Source organism: Artemia franciscana, chromosome 4 (genome assembly GCF_032884065.1).
Source record: "Artemia franciscana chromosome 4, ASM3288406v1, whole genome shotgun sequence".
NCBI classification, from domain to species: domain Eukaryota; kingdom Metazoa; phylum Arthropoda; class Branchiopoda; order Anostraca; family Artemiidae; genus Artemia; species Artemia franciscana.
Window position 1 is genome coordinate 4,789,264 of NC_088866.1, and position 6,000 is coordinate 4,795,263.

Genomic DNA, 6,000 nt, shown 5'->3' on the forward strand with positions numbered 1-6,000 from the left:
GCCTGTGCTAGAAGAAATGCCCCGCTCCGGACTGCCTGACATTCAAATAGATTCCTTTCAGCAACATTTTTATTGTTTTATTATCCAATGATTTGGAAAAGTAACTTTCTAGGATTATAAGTGGGTACCAATATACAAACCAAACAGACTCATAAAGTAGTTATGAGTAGATTTCCTATAACTCAAGGCAAAAAAATATTTTTATTAAAACCGTCAATCAGTAGCTTTTAGTATTCAATATTTATTTTCAGGGGTGTTACTTTAAGCCAAGTTTGACGACAAAAATCTTTTTTTTTTGCAGAACCACTGATTTTATTTTTTAAGACCTCTGACTGGTTTTATGAAACTTCGTGTCAATTATTCAAAACAAACGCAGCAAAACGCTGTACTTGCTTTTCTTTATAACTCTATGCCTTTCTGAAACTCGTCCAAGTCCTTATTAGTTCGTCTAAGACACAAGGTAAAAGATGTAACTCAAAACTACTACAAACTAATTATGTAAGAGAAAAAAAAAATGCTAAATTCCAGGTAACACGTGCTATAGTGCACATGATGAAATAGTGCCACTCTGAGTACCTTCCTCGTACAGGTAGCAAACTTGGGCCCACTCAAAGCTTCACACCAGATAACAAAAAATCCTTCGTTGTCTATCAACATCCAGACAGAATCTTGACATAACTATATAGATATGACATTTTTCATGACAAGTGCAAGCAGTTTAGATTTTTTTCCCCTGGTAGCATAAAAGGCTTTATCTAGGATGTTACATTAGAGGTTAGATTGGTCTTGGGAAAAAGGGCAAGGGGGAGGGGCTAGTTTCCCTTGTATCTCATTCAACTCTTAAAAAGTGAACTAGAACTTTCAGTTTCCAATCAAATGAGCCCTCTCTGAAGTTTATATGATCACCCTCTTCAGAGGAACCATATACGTCCCAAGGATATAACTTAAAACACCTGCCCCCGGGCCCTGGGCGTTGTGTCAACAATGGTTTTTTTATCTAATGTTTGAACTATTTTAAAAGGAAATAGCTACCTCAAATTTTTAATCGGATGGGTTTGAGGAAAAAGAGCACGGGGGAGAAGGGTGGCTAATTGCTGTTCGATCTCTTTTGACTCTAACAAAAGTGAAGCAAACTTTAACACCCCTAATTCTTTTCCGACTCCTAAGGTCTTATCTAACAAAATTTGACGTGTTTTATAGCCCCTCCCCCCCCCAAAAAAAAAACAAAACAAAACAAAGATAGTCTCCCTGACTAAAAATCAGACGTTGTAACATGTACTCGATGCTAATTCTAGCACCAGTGTTAGTTCTCTAGCACTATCAATGCCACCAATAGTGATGCTGCTCGAGTAGAGTCACACAGGAGTCCCACGCTCTTTCGCACTGATATTACAACCAGTGGAAGAATGGCAGGTATATAACCTGTGAGGGGAGTAGGGGCTACACTGTTCGTCCCAAGGTCCCACTGCCTATGTCACCACTAATAAATATATCCTTGTAGGGAGATGGGTCCTCCGGTTTCAAACGGTTCGTGGTAACGAACTGCAAAGGGCGAACCGGCTCAATAGTAATCGAAACTAAAAAACAGAATTTTGATACCAAAATATGCATCAAAATAATTTCATTTTTATGCTGAATTTAAATATATAAATACCATCAAGTTTAGTATTACCCATTGAAAGTTAGGACTTGACTTGACTTAGCTTGACTTAATGCTCCTACCGAAATGCTTCCGGCGTCAAGAGTGATGCTACATGGTCCCTCCATTTGGACCGGTCTCTTGCAAGGATGTGGACATCCTCCTGAATATTTGCCATGACTAAGAAGGCACCTGTCGTGTCCTTCCACCTGGTTGGGGGACGATCTCTTGGGCGTTTCTCGCCGTGCAGCACGGGATCAAAGTCAAAAATCGTTCGTGCGGGATTGTCAGGGGGCATGCAAAGGAGATGTCCGTACCAGCGTAGTGTTTGTTGGGCCAGTTGCACTGAGAAGGGCGTTTGAGCAGTTAACGCCAGGAGGTTCTCAAAGGCAGTTAATGCCAGGAGGTGGCACAAAATCGTGCCAGCGTAGTCCTTCAATGTGGCGAAGATGTTTTGTTTGGGCTATATTTACGGTGCTAAGCACAGACTGAGTGGCTGGCCAAGTTTCGGCTCCGTAAAGAAGCACGGATCCTACCGAAGCATTGTATTTGCGCATCTTGGTCCTACGGCTGATAGAAGGTTTCCTCCAAAGGGGCCTGAGTTAGGAGCTCCAAAGGGGCCTCCAAAGTTAGGAGCCTGAGAAAATTTGCCTTAATTTTAAAAAAAGGGGAAACACCCCCCAAAAGTCATAGAATCTTAATTTAAGCAAAGATTTAAGTTCCTATTCTCAAAAATGTGGAATTTTGCATTCTTTTTTGCCAGAAGAAAGATCACGAATGCGTGTTTATATGTTATTTTTTGTTTTATTTTTTTCCAGGGGTGATCGCATCGAACCAGTGGTCCTAAAATATCGCAAGAGAGCTCATTCGAACGGAAATTATTATTTCTAGTGCCCTTTTTGAGTGTCCAGAAAAATTCGAGGACAGCTAGGCCCCCTCCCACGCTCATTTTTCCCAAAGTCAACGGATCAAAATTTGGTGACAGCCATGTTGTCAGCACAGTCGAAAAATCTAACAGCTATGTCTTTGAGGACGACTTAATCCCCCACAGTCCCCAGGAGAAGGGCTCCAAGTTGTGAACTTTGCCCATTCTTTATATATAGTATTGGTTATTGGAAAGTATACAATGTTTGCAGGGAGGATTTTTTCTGGCGGGGGGGGGGGGGGTTCAGAGGGAAATGGTTACGTGGGAGGGTCTTCCCACGGAGGAATTTTTCATAAGGAAGAGAATTTCCATGAAGGGGATGCCGGAGTTCCAGCATTATTAAAAAAAATGAGACATTAAATAAACAAAAAATTTCACCAGAAAGTAAGGGGCAGCATTAACACCTAAAATGGGCAGAAATTTTTACGTATATTAGAGGGTTCGTTCCCTCCTCAATACCACGCTCTCTGCGCCAAAGTGTTTGTAGTAATTTCAAAAGAGCTATTTATTCTAATTAAACGACCTTCATGATTCAGGGGTCACTCTTAAAGAATTGGGACAAAATTTGAACTTTAGCGTAAAGAGCGAGGTATTGACGAGGGGGCAAACCCCCTCACATACGTAATAAAATTAAACGAATATAGAAGTTTGTTACATAAGTTAATTAGTCTTTGTTATGGTGCTCACCTTTTCACCTTTCATTGAAAAAGTGCACAGATATGAATTGAAATGATTTACTATTGATAATACACAGCGACTTTCTTTCTTGGAAACTGGCAGGCCTCCTCTTGAACCCCATATATCTAAATTAATTCTTCTACTCCGTTTGGGGTAGGGTATTGTTCACATGGCCTTACCAACAGGTTTCCCCATTTTTACATACTTATAGTAAACAGAATCTAGATTTTCGGTTATATTTATGGACACCTGGTTAAATTTTTTATTAATTAATTAAATTTTAAATTTAATTAAATTCATTAAATTTTTTCATCGATTTTTACCTCCGTTTAAACCAAGATAATAGCCTTCTCCAGATTTTCTGGCCTTCGCAATAATATTAGTCTTAAAAGTTTTTTGGTAACTCTAATGCAAATGTGTGTTATTGTACTTTTTGTATAGTCTCATCGCTTTCACTTTTATCTAATTGTAAGAATACAGACCGACAAATTATTTCCTCATATTCTAGATTACTGGCTGAGGTGTTAAACATAACTACCTCAGTTCCTAGCCTCTTGGAAGCAGCCGCTTCAATAAACCTTGTTTTAAATGATTCAATTAGAGTGTCAATGTCCTTTGCCTCTTTTTCTTTAGTTAATCAAAAAAAAATTAATCGAACTTCTCCCTAATCTAGCTGCTGTGCATTGTTTCTTGACTTTATTGTCAAATGTCTCTGTTAAATCGTCGAAAATTCTCAAGTTTTCGATGAATTAATCGACACTTGAATGTCCCCGCGCATTCTAGTATAATTTTTGCAGTTTCAAGTACCGATTTAAGGGAAGTTATTTTGATTTCTGGTAAAGTCATTTCGTATTAATCCGCTCCTTCATTTAATCTTCTCGACCCATTTTTTTTCGCAAGCCACCAGCTGTAGTAAAGTAGTAGGGCGTTGACGGTTTACCAGGAGGAACAAGTTCAGGGTGGACGATGCCATTGATGCTGAAAACACAATGAGTATCGTTATCACTTCGAATTTCCTCATTCTTGCCTTTTTTGGGCGAGGAGATGTAGTAAAACTGACCAATTGAGTCAGAATTAGACTTTAGTGAAAATATTAGGATACAAAATGCAATGTTTTGAAATACCGCTTTTTATGAAGATAAAAGTATAAAAATTGACTTTAAAACAACCGCATATCCTGTATGTGTAGGCTTCAAAAGTAAATTGAGAAACAACTTCAAAAATGAGAAATTGAGAAACAACTTCAACTTCTTGGTTTTGACTCTTTCTTTTAATTTTATTTTTACAACAGTAAGAAACTTTAGCGTAAGGAGCGGGGCGTTGAGGAGGAAAAGCCCCTTTCATATACGGAGTAATTTCTGTTCGTTTTAAGTTTTAATGTTGCTCCTTACTTTCATTTAAAAAAACTTGTTTTTTTATTTAATTTCTGGGCGTTTTGAATTAATGCATGTTTTGATTTTGGCTCTCCGCACATAAATAATTAAAACGAATATTGCATATTCATTAATTGCAATTAATCGGAAGATTTTGAGAAAAAAGGAGCGGGGGAGGAGGCCTAGTTTCCCTCCAAGTTTTTGATTACTTAAAAAAGCAACTAGAACTTTTAATTTTTTATAAACGTTTTCATTGGTAAAAAATATACGTAACTTACGAATTAACTTACGTAGCGACCTTCTATATTCGTATGTTTTATTGCGTATATGAGGGGGTTCAACGCTCGTCAATACCTCGCTCTTTACACTAAAGCTTAGATTTTGTCCCAATTCCTTAAGAATGACCTCTGAATCACAAAGGCCGTAGAATAAATAGTTGAAATTACCAAAAATACGTTAGCGTAAAGAGTGAGGTATAACGAGGAGGTAAACCCCTCATATGCGTAATAATTTTTGTTCGTTTTAAGTTTTAATGCTGCTCCTTACTTTCAGTAGAAAAAACTTCTCATATCTATTATTCCTTTGCTTTTTCAAATAATGCTAGAAAATCCTGAGCCCCCTTCATTGAAATTCCCTTCCCCCATGGGAAGTTTCTCCATGGAAATATCCTCCCATGTAACCCCCCCCCCTCATCTCTCCCCCTAAACCAAAAAAATCCCCCTGAAAACGCCTTTACACTTCTCAGAAACCATTACAATATGTAAACACAGGTCAAAGTTTGTAACTTGCAGCCCCTCCCACTGGGACTCCGGGGGAGTAAGTCGTCCCTAAAGACATAGTTATTAGGTTTTTCGACTATGGTGAATAAAATGGCTATCTCAGAATTTTGATCCGGTGATTTTGGGAAAAATGAGCGTCGGAGGGGGCCTAGGTGCCCTCCAATTTTCTTAGTCACCTAAAAAGGGCAATAGAACTTTTAGTTTCCATTAGAATGAGCCCTCTCACGACATTCTAGGACCAGTCAGTCGATACGATCACCCCTTTGAAAAAAAAAACAAATAAACCCGCATCCGTGATCTGTCTTCTGGCAAAAAAAATGCGAAACTCCACATTTTTGTAGATAGGAGATTGAAACTTCTACAATAAGGTTCTCTGATACGCTGAATCTGATGTTGTGATTTTCGTTAAGATTGTATGACTTTTAGAGGGTGTTTCCCTCTATTTTCTAAAATGAGGCAAATTTTCTCAGGCTCGTGACTTTTGATGGGTATAACTGATTTTGATGAAACTTATATATTTAAAATCAACATTAAAATGCGATTCTTTTGATGTAACTATGGGTATCAAAATTCCATTTTTTAGAGTTTCAGTTACTATTGAGCCGG